Genomic DNA, 17,406 nt, shown 5'->3' with positions numbered 1-17,406 from the left:
CTCTCTAATAACCTTCATAAGCTTGTGTGTCTCAGATACTGGGCAACATGAGTCAATAATCTAGAGCTTCAATAGGACATTTTTCTTCAGGCTAGGGATATGATAAGATTAGTGAACAACAGTTTTCTAGAACATTTACTCCCCGATAGGATTAACTTCGCTGCCCAAACTCTGAAACCCTTTTAGAATTCCTACCGCAGGGAAGTTAAGTTACTAAATGAGACTACACCTTTATGTTAAGTAACTCATGAAAAGAGAACAATACAGCATCATTTAATCAAACTAATAGGTAAGGTGCCTTTACGGGATAGAAGAAACTATGCTACAGTTTTCTTTTTAAGATTTTATTTATTTATTTGAGAGAGGTAAAGAGAGAGAGAGAGCATGAGCTGGGTGAAGGGCAGAGGGAGAAGCCGACTCCCTGCTTAGCAGGGAGCCCGATGCAGGACTCAATCCCCTGGCCTCCAGGATCATGACCTGAGCTGAAGGCAGATGTTTAATCGACTGAGCCACCCAGGCACCCCACTATGCTACAATTTTAACCTGTCTCCTTTAAATAGAGAGATCTCATGTATTTTATCAAAATGTTAATGTGCTTCTTCCCATTAATACGTGATTCTCAGTTTTTGGTTGTTACTCCCGTAATGGTATTTATTTAAAAAGTAAGATATTTTCATACCCACACAGCCATAATAAGATAATAAGACAACACTGCATCCATTGTGGCTCATTATGAAAGTTGCAGAGCCTAACACAGCAAAGCTTTGTCCCAGACTTAAAGGAACAGATTTGTCTCCCTCATCTTCACCTTTTAACCCTGTAAGGCACTGTCAACAAGCCCAATTCTTTATATGCTCACACTTTTTTTGTGTTAAAGGGGGAGTAGGTCAGTAAAAATTAATTAAAAGAGTTGCTTGAGCAGAAAAAAGAAATTTACCGAGCAATTTCCCACTTCTCGGTGAAAAGCTCATCCCAGGCAATAGTGTCTCCTGAGCAAGTGGCTTTATTTCTGATTTAACAGTAGGATATTTCTTAGCTCCCTCATCCCATCTGCATCCATTTCACAATGACTGAACAAATGCAATTAGCTTGCAGTGAGCCAAGTAATGGTTTTCTTAAAGGACTGGGAACACTTTCTTAGACTAATATGTCTAAGGACGTCTGCCACAGCTGCTTCCAGATAGGCTCCCATCAGCAGCAACCACATGTGTTTCTCTAGTGCACCAAGGCAGGCGTTTTTTATAAGAAAACAATGCCAGGACGTTGAAGAGCCAGATGAGAGTGTGAATGGGGAGATGAGGGCCTCACTGCCATTTCTAGCTTGGGAGCTCTACCTGGAAAGAGAAGCAGCTAACATTCCTGGCATTCCTACTCAGTGCTGGGTAGTGCCCGAAGGTCTTTATGTGCATTACGAAGCATTTACGTGCATTCCAGAACTTCAGTTCCGTCACAGTGGAGACGTCATCTGTCTTGCTCACCGCTATATCCCTAGCACACAGGGGAGGCATGCAGAAAATACTTGTTTGGGGAAGCGACCTGATGACCCTGTGGAGTCATCTCTCTCCATCCTTGGGTCCAGTAGAATCCAAAGTATTTTCTCCCTGCTGGGTGGTCCTAGAAACCAACTGGCTTCTCAGGAGTCGTCATACCTGGGAATCCCCCGGAAACTTGAAGGAAGACTTTCAGAGTTAGGGAAGTGTGGAAATGTGTTCATGAGTACATTTTATTCAATACCGAGTCCATAAGCGGATAGTCCATGAAGAACCACTTAGAGATAAAAGAACTTGAATGGGACTATCAATCTCCTCTAGAAATGGCCCTCTATTTGAATGGGTTAAATTAGCTAACACCAATCTCTAGAGTAACTGGTCATCTAGAATTCTTCAGCCATAGCTCCTCAATCTTGGTCTTCAATAACGCATGCTTGAGAGACTACTGTGGTTGCATAAGACAGTGGGAATTCCAAACTGAGACAGACACCGCTGCATTTGATCAGCTGGTCGGCATCAAGATTCCCGTATTCAAGGAACACCTGGGCGGCTCAGTCGGTTGAGCCTCTGACTCAATTTCAGCTCAGGTCCTGATCTCAGGGTCCTGGGACAGAATCCCATGTCAGGCTCCCTGCTCAACAGGGAGTCTGCTTATCTTTCTCTCCCTTTCCCCCTGCTCCCCCAACTCTCTTTCTTTTTGAAATAAAAAAATAAATGTTTTTTAAAAAGACTCCTGCATTCCAGCCACTAATAACCGTTTTTCAACAAATCTAAGAAACATTTATTGTAAGACATAGTCTCATTTCAGAGATGGCATTTTCAACTCTTCCTGCATTTCGTTCTCCTCTGCTCTGTCTTCTATCACTACACTGCCACTGCCACACACAGAGGATCAGGATAGGAAATCTGAAAGAGCTTGCTGGTTCAGGGCAGCCCTGGGGCTCCTCTCACTGGAAAGGATAATGTAGTGCGAACCCCATTAAACCCTTCATCCCAAGCCTCACGATCCTTCTAGTACCACAATCTATTATGTCACTTTCATTTAAATACTTAGTTTGCACACACACACAATTTAATTTGAATGGGAATTGACAGTAAAAATACATTTTTAATGACAAAGTGAAGTGATATGAGAATTGGAAAAAAATAAATTCTTATGCTTGTATACTCTTTGGTAGATCCACATCTAAATTCAATTGCTACACATTAAAAATTTTAATTTTTTTCATAATCAATGCGAAATTATTTGGCAGACTCAATTCTGCATGCTTCAAGTGTATTTCCAACTAGTTACTATAACACTCATATCTTCAGACTTATTTCAAAATGTAAAGCCAGTATTGCTTTTATTTTTGGAGCCAAGAGGAACTTGAACAAACAACTTACTTAAAAAAAAAAAAAAAAAAAAAAAACTAAGGACGCCTGGGTGGCTCAGTCAGTTAAGTGTCTGCCTTGGCTTAGGTCATGATCCCAGGATTCAGGGACTGAGCCCCAAGTTGGTCTCCCTGCTCAGTGGGGAGCCTGCTTCTCCCTCCACCTCTCCCTCTACCCCTCCCCCTGCTCCTGCTCTCTCTCTCACTCTCTATCAATGAAATAAATAAGAAATCTTTTTAAAAAACTTAAAAGTAATTGTAAAAAATCATTTCTATCTTTTTTGGTTTGGGGGAAGAGGAATGAAAATTCACCATTACTAAGTAGATATTTCCATACAAATAAATCAAGACTTCCTGATTGTAATGACTTCTAATGCCAAATCTTGGAGAATTTCTAAGGTATGGAAACTTGATGAGTAAAAAAACCATAGTTCCCTGGAAGACTTCCTGTTTGGTAGACTTACCAGAGCAAAGACACTCAAATAAGGAAGCAAATGGTATAAGTATGAATCCCTTGAACCATCAGCTTCCCAAAGGGAAGGGATGGATACCAGATTTCACAACACTCAGCAAGTAACAGGCTCTTAATAAATGTTTATTCATTGAGGGGTGCCTGGGTGGCTCAGTTGGTTAAGAGGCTGCCTTCAGCTCAGGTTGTGGTCCCAGGGTCCTGGGATCCAGCCCCACATGGGGCTCCCTGCTCAGCAAGAACCTGCTTCTTCCTCTCCCACTCCCCATGCTTGTGTTCCCTCTCTCACTGTGTCTCTCTCTGTCAAATGAATAAATAAAAATCTTTATAAAAAATTTTAAAAATGTTTATTCATCAACTAGACAGAGATATGGATGACCGGATGACTTGCATGACCATGGAAGAAGCTGTTGTGGTAAGCAAAGGACTCCAGGCCTATAGGACATTAAATAACAGCTCTAAGAAACCAGTGTGAAGACCCACTTAAAAGGACACATTATCTGAGAAAAAGTTAGATAAGATGAAGATTATTGTTTGTTTCCAGCAGAGGTCATGGATGTATTCTAATTTGTAAAGCTAGAGAGATTGTGCATGTTTCCACAGAACAGGAAGCAAACTCCACCAGAATCTAGATGGACTTTTTAAACTGGAATATTTTATGAGCTACAGAGCCCAGGTACAGTTCTTTTGGCTTCCCATTGTGGACTTCACAAGACCTAAATAGAGCTCCTGTGGGTTACTTAAAAAACTGAATGACTTCCTTAAATACCTGAATGACTCTATGAATCATTTCTTGGAGATTGGGCCATTTCCAGGCAGAATGCAGGGGCAGCAGACCTCAACCCCTTGCATGCTCAGTCGACACCCAGAGCCGGTTCTCTAAAGCATAATGCTTTCTGGAGTCTCCAGCAGGAAGGCCAGGGGAAGGGCTGACAGATTTATGTCCTGAAAACCACTGGTACAGTGGCCGAAGGCAAACAGAGCGGTCATTTGATCCAGCACCTGCCTTGTCACATCTTCTTATCAGAGCGAGAGGGCAGGTTCTGATACTGAACATCTTTGCCTGCTGTGATGGAAGCTCTTCCCCACAGCCCCAGTGAGGTGTTGGGAGGCCAAGGCAGCCCAGGGAACTTCTTGCTTTGACTCGTGCTCTGCCCCAGCAGCTCTGTGGCTGCAGAACTGCTGAGCTGGTATTTACTTGGACTCAGGGGTCACTGGCAACGTTGTCGGTTGGGCAGGGGTTGCTGAATCTTCATTCCTGGCAATGAGGTGAGACATAGCAGGTGCACAGCTGGGTTTTCGGGTCACAAGTTGGATTTGCGGAGGCTTAGGCTTGGGAAGTGGGGGAGTCATCTTTTCATGTACTAACTGAGTAGTCAAGCTGGAAGTCAAAATCTATAAAATCGAAGAGGAAATCCTATATTTTGTCTGTTTCCAGTTCTTAGGTGAAGCTCTTCTTTTAAAAAAAAAAAAAAAGCCATCTTCTTTTAGTGATTATATGAAACAAGTGAGAACCTCCTCCCAAATAAAAATCACTGGATTTAAATAATTTAAATACAAATCTGTCTTCTCTTTACAGCTCTCTATAAACATCGTGTGAGTAGAGACCTGTCTTCCACCTCATTTATGTCCCCGAGCAGAATTTATGGGGCCATACACAGGGCAGGAAGTGAAAAAAGACTTTTGGAAGGAGTGAAAGAACCCAGACTTAACACCACTTCACTCTCCATCAAGCAAAAATATGCGGGCCTACAACAGACACATGAAAAGGTGCTCCACATCACTCGGCATCAGGGAAATACAAATCAAAACCACAATGAGATACCACCTCACACCAGTCAGAATGGCTAAAATTAACAGGTCAGGAAATGACAGATGCTGGCGAGGATGCGGAGAAAGGGGAACCCTCCTACACTGTTGGTGGGAATGCAAGCTGGTGCAACCACTCTGGAAAACAGCATGGAGGTTCCTCAAAATGTTGAAAATAGAACTACCCTATGACCCAGCAATTGCACTGCTGGTTATTTACCCTAAAGATACAAACGTAGTGATCCGAAGGGGCACGTGCACCCGAATGTTTATAGCAGCAATGTCTACAATAGCCAAAGTATGGAAAGAACCTAGATGTCCATCAACAGACGAATGGATAAAGAAGATGTGGTATATATACACAATGGAATACTATGCAGCCATCAAAAGAAATGAAATCTTGCCATTTGCAACGACGTGGATGGAACTAGAGGGTATCATGCTTAGCGAAATAAGTCAATCGGAGAAAGACAACTATCATATGATCTCCCTGATATGAGGGAGAGGAGATGCAACATGGGTTAAGGGGGTAGGAGAAGAATAAATGAAACAAGATGGGATTGGGAGGGAGACAAACCATAATTGACTCTTAATCTCACAAAACAAACTGAGGGTTAATGGGGGGAGGGGGGTTGGGGGGTGGGATTGTGGACATTGGGGAGGGTATGTGCTATGGTGAGTGCTGTGAAGTGTGTAAACCTGGAGATTCACAGACCTGTACCCCTGGGGATAAAAAGATATTATATGTTTAAAAAAATAAAATTTAAAATTAAAAAAAAAACACAAAAAAACAAGAGCCATCCCAAAACATAAAAAAATATATATATATGCGGGCCTGAAAGGAGGCATAAATGGGACGTTTAGAATAAAATCATAGCAACTGAAATATTTGGAAGGAAATACCCCTGGTAGAGACAGCAAGGACTTCCGAGTGAGAGCAGCTGGTTCCAAGTCCTGGCTCCACCACCTTCTCCCTGTGTGACCGTCAGGAAATTAGCACATTTCTGGGGCCTGAATCACTGACTTTGCACAGAGGTTACAATCCTGTGAAAAACTTAAGTCAGATTAATGTCACCCCTCTGCTCTAAGACCACCCTCCAACAGCTTCCCATCTCATGCCAAGCAAAAGCCAATGTCCCTGTGAGAATATTCTCCCAACCCTGGCCTCAACCTTTCCTTCATGGAGGAGCAGAACGAAGATGGAGCTTGTGTATTTTGTTGACTTATGTCATTTATTTTCTGTTTTCCTCCTACAATGTAAGCTCAGTGAGGACTGAGAATTCACACTTTATCCACAGCAGTTTGGATGGTTCCTGGAACTCAAAAAATATTTGTTAAATGAATGGATGAGTTTCTAGCACAATATCTGGCACGTGGGAGCTGCTTACTAAATGGAGATTTTTCACCATTATTCTTACCATCAAGGATCTGCAGGATAAGCTAAATTATGTACTGTGTGCTCTACATTACACACAAAAAGCAGCCTTTCTAGGAACAAAGCCCTGAACATGTACAGTAAAAAGTTTTCATATAATATTTTTAAGACCTCATTTCCTGGATGGGAATTTATTTTTTTTATTTAGTTCTAATTACACTCCAGTGTGTTTGCCAATGGAATTATAAAGGAGAAAATGGGGAAAATAAAAGCATAAGACCAAAAGGGAGATTGAGAGAGAACAATAAAAGAAATCAGAGACACGGGCTGAAGAGTAAAGAAGGGCTACGAGAGAAACCTGTAAGGGTTTGTGCAGGAAAAGCATTTCTGGATGCATGTTATTATGTAAGAAAATGGGGTAAAGGACAGAGAGAAGGAAGAGCCATTGGAGAAGAGCCATCAAGGAAGTGGCTTTCTGCAATGCCCAAGCCAACTTTATAACATCAAGATGCCAGTTTTGAACACTTAGAAAGCTATATTTTCTTTCTTTGCAGATTTTTCCTGGTTGCCAACAAGTTGTGGGAATTATTTTAATTCCATTTACATACTTTGTAAGAGGCGCACTCTCTCAGGAGCTTGGATTTCAAATATTTCCTCAGAGTGGTTAATATAAAAAAAGTTCACTTCATAATCACATATCTGGAAAACTGAAAAGAATCAAAGGAAAAGCTACTGTGACAATTAGAGATTTTGTAAGGTAGTGGTTTTGTTTAATTAACAAAGGAAAATAAATACACATTACATATAAACAAACACTAGTACGAAGATATAAAAGAAGACCCCATTTATGATAGCAAAAAGAGAAGAAAATATTTAGGCATAAATCTAGCCAAAGAATGTCTGAAACCCGTGTGAAGAAAACTAGAAAACACTCCTAATAGACACCAAAAAATAGTGTCAAACAAGTGGGAAGACATTCTACATGCTTGGATAGAAGATTTGGCATCAAAAAAGATACCAGTTGTCATTCAAATAATGTATAAATTTAATGTGGTTTAAAAATGAAAAATTATCAGATTTTTTTCCTCTGGAGAGAGAAGTTGATTCTAGAATAATGAAAAAGCAAGCAGAACACTCTGAAAAAGAACAGAGGAGGGGAGGGTGGGCCTATCCAATATTAAAACACACTATGAAGCTTCTATGATTTAACAGCTATTCTAGGGGTGCCTGGGTGGCTCAGTTGGCTGAGGGACCAACTTTTGATTTTTGGCTCAGGTCATGATCTTGGGGTCCTGGAATTGAGCCCCGTGTCTGGCTCTGCACTCAGCTCAGGGTTTCCTTGTCCCTCTCCCTCTGCTCCTCCTCCACTTGCTCTCCCTCTTTTAAATAAGTAAATAAATAATAAATAAAGGCCTTCTATTGGTGCTGGAATAAATATTATGACACAGGATAGAAAATCCAGCAACGGACACACATGAATATGAAAACTTAGTATACAATAAAGACAACATCTTAAGACAGTAGGAAAAAGATGGGCTTTTTCATAAATGGTGTTGGGATAACTGCAGAGCCATCTGGGGGGGAAAATTCTCTACTTACGCTGTACACCAGGATAAATTGCAAATGGTGTTTATTTAAATGTTAAAAAAATAAAACACAGAACTCTAGAAGAAAAGATGGGTGAATTCCTTTTTAACCTCAGAGTGAATAAAACTTTTTAAACTATGATTTAAAATCCAGAAGCAATAAGTGAACAGACTGATTAATCTGATTATAAAAGGAAAAACTTTTTATGTCAAAAAAAAAAGCATAAGCCAAGTGGAAAGACAAATGATACACCACAAAGGTACATTAGAGAGTCAATAAGTCTAATGCATAAAGAGGTTCTAAAAATAAGTGGAGGGAGGCCAACAACTCTACCAAAAATTATTCTAGGTGTATAAATAGATAGTTTGTGGAAAAATAAATGTTACTGACTCTTAGACAGATAAAAAGATGTTCAACCTTGCTTATAATAAGGGAAATGCAAATTGAAATTATACTGAAATACCATTGGATTGAAACACATCGGATATGGTTACATCTATATGTTCATAACGACACATACCGGCAAAAAGTTTTCCCCGTTCCTCCCTAGAGGATGCCTGAGAAGCAATTCATTCTGGAAAATACGCAAGCGAAGAGAAAGAATCAAGCATTTATCCTGCCTTTCCTAAGTGGACTGTCATTCAATATAATCAAAGAACTGATAAAGGGAATTTTCTCTTTACAGAACCATCCCAGCTAACACATGAGGAATGATGGAACTGAAATACCACTCTTTCGCAACCCCTAATGAATTAATGTATTGGCAAAATTCCCAAACCGGACAATCTGTGCTTCTCCGTTACCCGACCTATCCCACTTCTAGGATCTAGCCCACTGATACCCTGACAAAAATTTGAAAACTCTATTCAAAAGGTTATTCATTCCAGCACTATTTGTGAGATTGCTCAAAACTTGGAGGAACTCAATTGTCCATCAGATGCAAAGTGAATTAACCAGGTAGATCTATAAAGCTCTAGGATACTCTGCAGTATTAAAAAAATTTTTTAAATGAGGAAGATTTCCATTCTGAAGTGATCTCCAGGATGTATGATCAAATGGAAAAAGCAAGGTGGAGAATAGTAAATATGATACTCTAAGAAAAAAGGGTACTATAAATATATATATAGGAATTTGCTTAAAATTTTAAAAAATTGTGGTTGCCTATAGAAGGAAGAGGACAGACGGGATAGAGATTAATGCTAGACTTCTCTGACTAAATCTTATTGTTAGACTTAAAAGCATAGTTACAAAATAAAATTAACAGTTCCTAAGAATCAAATCAAAAATAAAGTGAACCAAATGAACTTAAATGACGCTGGGTAGATAGTATAACCACATAGAGGAACTATTCCATATGCTGTTAAAACATATTCCCAGCTATACAATCCAGTGACAACTCTCTAAGGCAAAAATAACTCCAAACAAATCTTAAAGTGTTTTCAGGAAATAAATTGCTCCTGCAAATGCTGATATTGTGATTTGAAATGTGTATGTGTGTGCTATGGGATATTGGAGTCACTGAGATCCTGAATTTTAGCATCGAAGAACAGATCTGAATGTAAGATTGATGAGGCTAATGAAAAACATCATGGCCCTAAACTTTGAATTGGAAGTTTCAGCGTGAACCTGCCCAACAGCAGTAAGAATCTCCAGCACCCAGATTTTGGTCTTGACATCAATTTTCCCTCGTAAGAGAATAAGTGCCCCTTGGAAAATGGGCTTTTATAGGTACAGAGCAGAATTGTATGAGATGAGTCCGAACATCTTATCATACCAGGAAAGCAAGGAAGCTATTAAGGACTGCTAAGGTTCTAGCAAAATAACTTGGGGTCCAAGTGGAAACAACCCAAATGTCCATCAAGGGATGAGCGGGTAAATGAAATTGTGTATATCCAGAGAATGAAATATTATTGAGTAATAAAAGGAAACAAAGTATAGAAACCTGCTACAGCATGAATGAACTTCGAAAATATTTTGCCAAGTAGAAGAGTCCAGGCACAAAAGACCACATATCATATCATTCTGTTTATATGGACTGTCCAGAATAGGCTTATCCATAGAGACAAAAAGTCAAACAGTGGTTGCCTAGATCTGGGGGTGTGAGGGAGGAGGACACAGGTGGAGGGAAATTGGGAGTGATTGCCAATGGATACAGGTCTTCCTTCTAGGGATGACAAAAATGTTCTAAACTGGATTGTAACCATGGCTGTGCAATTCTGAATATACTAAAAAACATTGAATTATAACCTTTAAATGGATAAATTGTACAGCATGTGAATTATATATCTCAATAAAGCTATTTTAAAAATTCAGGGACCAATCTGGTCAAAGACAATCAAATTTAATTTTCAATAAGGACAATCAATACATTGGAATAAAACATGTGAAATGCGGTTAAACCCATCAGTTCATGATGATATTAAAAAACGTGTTGACTGTCTTTGAAAAAAACGTCTAGGAACTCATTATTATTAAAATCAGTAAGTAAAGAGAAAAAAATCAAGCATTTATCCTGCCCTTCCTAAATGAACAGTCCCTCGGGGTTATTAAATCAGTGATAAGGGGTAACTTTTACTTTATAGAAATAATCCAGCTAATGAATGAAGAGTGAAGAGTGAGACCATCGCCCTTTCGCAGGCTCTAATAAAGTAATGGGTTTCTTTAATTGAGGGTTGTTTCGAACAGCCCTCCAGCTGTACTTGTTATCAAAGAAAAAAACACGAAGACTCTCTTCCTCCCCGGTGTCCAGCACCAGAAGGAGCCGGGGAACTTTTGCTTACTTGCGGCGCAATAGAGCTCACGGACCCAGCACACAAGCACAAACTTGCCAAATAAACCAAATCCGAATCTGGCCCTCTGCCCTTCTACCACTTCATAGGAAGGACAGCAGACAGAGGGACCTGTTCAATGTCCCAGGGAGGATGAGTCCTCAAACGCCAGACTGCCAGAGAACCTACAGGATAAATCCTCAGTGGCACTGGCGAAGAACTGCAGGGAAACCCTGCGGATGGACACCGACATAGGAGAGATATCGCCCCTGAGCCTTGTTAGCGTCCTGACTTAAACGAACAAGAAACACACATCTGTAATGCATAGGGGGCTGGGCAACTGCAAGGAGCACAACCTAGGAATGTAATGGTCCTAAGTCATTCCTGATACAAAGTCATTCCTATTATTTTGTTCAGGCGTGAGGATACATGACGTACAATACACACATATATACTTTACCTATTTAAAACACCTAACACGGAGAAGAGTAAATGAAACAAAATGGGATTGGGAGGGAGACAAACCATAAGTGACTCTTAATCTCACAAAACAAACTGAGGGTTGATGGGGGGAGGAGGGTTGGGAGGGGGGGGTGGGATTATGGACATTGGGGAGGGATGTGCTATGGTGAGTGCTGTGAAGTGTGTAAACCTGGCGATTCACAGACCTGTACCCCTGGGGATAAAAATATATTATATATTTACAAAAAATAAAATTAAAAAATATATATATTCCATAAAACACCTAACACATAATTGAAGTTCGGAGACCAGCTGTGTTACAGCTGTGAGCTCCTTTATACCACATCGACCCGTCTCCGTTGGTTCCCTGCTGGCCTTTCCTGCACTTGCCCCCACATGCTCCATCCACTACGGTCTCCTTTTCACCAAATAGGAACCGAGAAAGGCCCCCTCAAAGAGAATCTTTTCTCTGCAAGAATCAGACCCCCAAGACTGTCTTCAATCAGAAATGCTGCTCCTTTTTCTCCCCAAAGAAGAGGGAAGCCGTTTCTACCTGATCAACATCAAATAAGGAGCTCGTGAGAATCTGCTTGTGCCCACTGTGCCCAAGAACTTCCCTCAGACCCTCCGAGATGGCCGTGGTTACTGGTGTCCCATGTTTATGAACTGAGCAAAGCCCCTAAGAAAGCTTTAAGCATGGATTCCCGTGACGGCTGCCATCATCTTCCTCGGTTACCACCCTGGGATCTGGCAAAGACAGAAGCCAGAGGGAGAGCCAGGGTGCAAACAACGGGTGGGACTGGGGAGCTGTGCAGCTCTACCCACATAGGGAGAGATCTGGTGCCTTGGTACTCGGAGTCCAGTTGAGGCCGGCCCTCTCCATCCCACTGCTAACGTTGATCCTCAACTTTCCACCTTTTCGTCTCCACAATGACACTGTTTCTCCCCAAACCCAGATTTTCATTGTCCCTTCTCATCAGAGCAGGAGCACCAGACTGCTTCGTGATCCCCTCAGCTGGCCCGAGGCACCCTGGGGAGTCCGAAAAGCCTTGTCCTGTCCTCCCACCTTTGCCTCCCCCCATCCCCCACCCACTGACCCACACACACCGCCCCACACTTCTTCTTAGTCACCTGGTATCTTTGGAGAGAAAACTACTTTTCCAAACCAAACCCATGCTAAGATATGTGTGTTTAACAGCTGCTAGTGCTTTTTAAGAATCACCCACAGAGGCTGCTGCATTTGCAAAGCAGGTGCCAGGGGGGAACCAGTGGGCATAACTGAAATGACCCAACTCTGGAGCTTGCTTTCCGGGTTCCATGTGGGGTAGGGCCTGGGGGGCCCTGCCCAGATCCTACTTACTGGCAGGTGATGCACCCACCCCCTGCTGCTGAAAAAATGCTGGCCAGTGTTTTGTGTTTTTCCCTTTCCTGCAAAAATAGTTCTGTGTTGAACTCCTAACCCCAGGGGCTCATATTGTGACTTTATAGGAAATGGGGTCCTTACAGAGGTAATCGAGTTAAAACGACGTCACTAGGGTGGCCCCAATCCCATACGACTGGTGTCCTCTGGAAAGGGGGGATCTGGGCACAGACACACAGAGAGGGAAGAGGACATGAGGAAAAGCAGGGGAAGACAGTCGCATGCAAACCGCGGACAAAAGCCTGGAATAGATCTAGATCCTGCCTCACTGCCCTCAGAGGAGACCAATCCCGCAGATACCCCGGTTTAGACTCCTGGCCTCCAGAACCGGGAGACAATAAATGTCTGTTGTTTAAGCCCTCTGGTCTCTTTGATGAAAATGCTAGCAAACAAACAGAGAGAGTAACTCGCTCCTGCCCCTTCTCCTGAGGATCCCTGTGGTCTGAGCGGATGTTCCCCACCACTGTCCCCCCTCAGGACTGGTGATCAGTGACCAAAGATGGAAATACGAGATACTGGCCTTCTTGCCTCAAAAGAAGCCAACTGGGAGGCATGACTCAGGCTCTAGAGCCTTCCATGGGATCAGGTTGAAGCTGGCCTCCAGTGGAGGAGGGAGCCTGACTTTACACTTAGCAATGAAGTTAGAGTGTCTGGGTGGGTGGAGATCTTTCTGGCCCCTACCGCAACCTCATACCATCGAGGCAGGTCCAGAATCCACCCCCTACCCCCCCACCCCCCCATATCCTTGTCTCCAGCTTGACTCCCTTCCTCCCAGAAACCTCATGGCTTTGACAGTTGGGACACGGGTGCGCCCCAGACATCCAATACCACTGGGCAAGTTCCAGGAACACGAAGCACCCCTCCCCCCAACCCATTCCACTGAGCTGCAAAGCAGAGCACCAGGGACATCAGCCCATATGATTCCCCACTGAATTGTCACGCTGCTGCTATCGTCCTTCCCGTGTATTCAGCTCCTGCATGCATTTTAACGTGCACCGTGTCGGGGATGCCTGGGGATCATGGCAGAAGCTGTTCAAGTCCTTGTCTTCAAGTCTTACTAATGGGATGGATGAAGGAAGAAAGCAAAAAAGAAAAGGAAGGGAGAAAAAGTCTTACTGCTTTAAGATTCACTAGGGGAAGACATCCACCCATATTCCCACTAGATTTCTCATGGCTAACAGCTTCATCTCCCAGTTTTCTCTTGCAACGAGAAGAAGGTATTTTTTTCTCACTTTGCCAGTGTCTGGAGCGGGGAGAGGTGGGACTCTCGTGTTTTGGTTTCCTTTTTTTTTTTTTTTTTTAACATTGATTGGGTTCCTCACTCCAGTAGAGCCCTAATAGCACATGGGAAGGAGAGATTATATAAATCACTTCACTTTGATCGTGGTTTAGCAGGTCCAGGCAAACCCACGCTTACAATTTATAAATGGTTTCCACATGTTTGCACAGTTGATGGTTGTGAGGACGTAGGCTCTCTCTTGGAAGCCTGCTTCCCACTGAACACCACCGTGCACGTTTTAGCAACGCATCTCAAAGGCAAGTCAATTCCAGAGTACAAAGACTCTAGAAGCTCCTCCATCCAGCCAGCTTTCCAAGGCAAAGCTACTGGGGAGTTGTTCCCAGAGATCAAGTGTTTTCCTTTCAGAAAACATTCCAGAATATTCCTCCAAACTTCTATCTTAAGTCGTCTCTGTTTTAAAACACAGCTGCAATATTAGGAGAAGGAACTCAGTCCTTTTACTGTCCGGGTTTCTCTGTGCCAGCATTTCACTTCTTCCTCTGGGTCATCCCCAAATTGACACCATTTTAGTCCATCTTTTTTATTTCCTATTTTTTTTATGTACGTGGTTTTCATGTTTGTGCCCTAATTTTGATCCAGTTTTTTAATCCGGCCTGTCACTGTAATTCCACTCATACTTGTGAAAATATGCTACTTGTCTAACCATCCTAGATTGGAGACTGAAGATGAGCAGGACGGAGAACCTACACCCAACAATTTTACAGTCAAATATGAGGTAAATCAAAAACCGCCTCAGTAGAATGTGGGGCAGAATACGATGCCTCATTTGCTCCCACATTTGCAAAGTGATGTAGGGATGGATAAGAGAGACCCACTGGGGACGCTGAGGCTGGGCTTGAGGAATGGCCGTGATTTCAACAGTTAGAAATGGGAGGGACATGGTTGGAAAATACAAACATATTTTCTATGGAGAGACAACCTGTGCAAATAGAGTAAGGGGACACAGGCCGTGTCCACTGCTTGGAAGCCAATCCAGTATGAGCAAAGCATGGGGGATGGATAGCAGTGAAGAGAGCCAAGGCAGGTCAGCTCTGGGTCATGAGACCCCTTAAAGGCGTGGGAGAAGAATTTTACTTTAATGTTAAGAAACTAGAAACCATTAAAACACTTTCTGAACAAGTGAGGGATTTGATTATATGTAGTCTGTGCTCCTTTTCTAGGACTTCTGTAGGTTCAAATTACAGAAACTTTCTCACATTCTGGAGGCCTGACGATTAAGCTGTGGGCAGAGTTGGTTTCTCCTGAGGTCTCTCTCCTTGGCCTTTCTCCAGCCACAGATGGACATCTTCTCCCTGTGTCTCCTCACATGTTCTTCCCTGTGTGTACCTCTCTGTGTCCTACTCTACTCTTCTCATACGGACACCAGATCTGTCGGATTAAGATCACCCCAACAGCCTCAGTTTAACTTAACCACCTCTTTCAAGGCCTTATTTTCAAACACAGTCACATCCTAAGGACACTAGGGGTTGGGGCTTCAGCATGTGAATGGAGGTGGGGCACAATTCAGCCCATGACACAGTCTATGTAAAAAATTCCCTTAAAGAGGATGGAGACAAAACAGAGCACGGAGGCAGTGGAGCACGGGAGGCTGCAGGGAGCTGGCACAATGTGTCGGTGAAAAACAATGAGTGGACCAAGGGGTAGGACTTGGGGAAGTTCTGTAAAAATCAATTGTTGGGGAGGGTGATAGGAGTCAAAGATAACCCCATGAATCACTATGAGTAGATCTGAACCTGGCATGGACCCTTGCATATAATAGCTCATCAGTAAGTAGGAAGAAAAGAAGGAAGGAGGGAAGAGAGAAGGAAGGAAGATGGAGGAGGAAGGAAGAGAGGAAAGGATAGAGGGAGGGAGGGTGGTGGAAGGAAGGGAATAGAATAGTGAGAGAGAAGATTTGGGCAAAAACTAGGGTAGAAGGCAAACTTACTTTTAACAATACTTTCGTTTTGCTTGGATTTTATAAAAACTATATGTATCAATCCAAAAACTCAAAAACAAAAATTAAAAAATCAATAATTGTGAAACTTCAAAGGATTTTCCATTAATTGTGAAACTTCAAAGGATTTCCCATTGTTGGCTGGCTTTCCATATTACTGGACTCTCTCCCCTACATCCAGGCATGTACGTATGCTGAGGATGCCATCCCAGAAAACAACCCAGGGAAGAAATCATAGTGGTGAAAGGTGAGGTCAACTTCCAGAAGAAGAAGTTGAAATTGACCAGAACCACAACAAAACACATTTGGACAGAGCAATGGCTATAAAGAAGGTGAATCCTGAGCTCTCCCAAGGAGATTCAGTTACTAAAGGTCCCTCCATCTCTCCCTCCCAAAAAAACTCATTACAAGGGGGCTTTGGGCAGATGGCATGACACCCCTACAGTTGTTAGCCCTCTTCCAGTGTAGAGTAACTGCCAGACACATGTTAGTGGTCATTGTGGCACTGACAGCATCCTATCTGTCATGGATTACACTTTGAGGAACCTTGTCCATGGGTCACATGGACCAAAAGGGTATACAGCTCTCCCTGGCTGATGCCCCCCAGCAGTTCCTCCCCTCCTTCCTGGCCATCAGAATCCCAACTGTGTTGAGGAGTTAGAAGGCCCTGTTCTTCTGAGGACCAGGCTCTCTCTCCAGTCCCACGATAAATCTTGATTGGTCTAAGCCAGTCACTACCATTTTATACCCCTTGTAGGTGACTGCTTCAGGTATGGAAGGGATGCAGTCATGGTCAAGTGCCATGAGAGAGGGAATCTGCTGGGAAATACCTGGGAAATTATTCACTGTTCATAAAAAAGGACACAGCTGCCATCCATGTGGCATGGCTGGAACTGTAGCAGCCTTCTTTGAACTGTGAAGGAAGCCAGCCTAACAGGACAAGCCAAGCCACCAAGGATAGCAGGGAGAGCAGGTGGGGTGAACTGAGTCCCAGTTGATTTTGTTTTTAGCTTACTAGTGGCTTCCAGCCCAAAGTACCCTAGTCTGTATAACGTCTTTGGTCCATGTGGAAGGGTTTGGCTCCTCTTCACGGGGCGCATCTGTTTCCTTCACCCAGATTAGGAGCAGAGTCTAGAGGTCCCCAGGGCTGGGCTCCATACACCAGCAATTACCTATCCCGGAAACAGCTTCCTCTTGGAAGAACCTGGGGAAACAAGTACACATTCCTGGTAGCCAAAGCTCACACATTTCATGCTGACTCCCTCCCAAGTTGGGCCTTCTGTTCTGGAGTGACTCCCATTGCTTTTCCCTGGACTCCTTCCAAAGATTTTGGCATCCTAGTGCTAATGTTTCTAAACCCCAATGCAGAATTCCAACTGTGGGCTCATCAGCTTTCTCCAGACTATGTTCTTAGTGT

This window comes from Enhydra lutris, unplaced genomic scaffold (assembly GCF_002288905.1).
Source record: "Enhydra lutris kenyoni isolate GAN:26980312 unplaced genomic scaffold, ASM228890v2 scaffoldscaffold32, whole genome shotgun sequence".
Taxonomy (NCBI): domain Eukaryota; kingdom Metazoa; phylum Chordata; class Mammalia; order Carnivora; family Mustelidae; genus Enhydra; species Enhydra lutris.
This window is presented reverse-complemented; position numbering follows the sequence as displayed.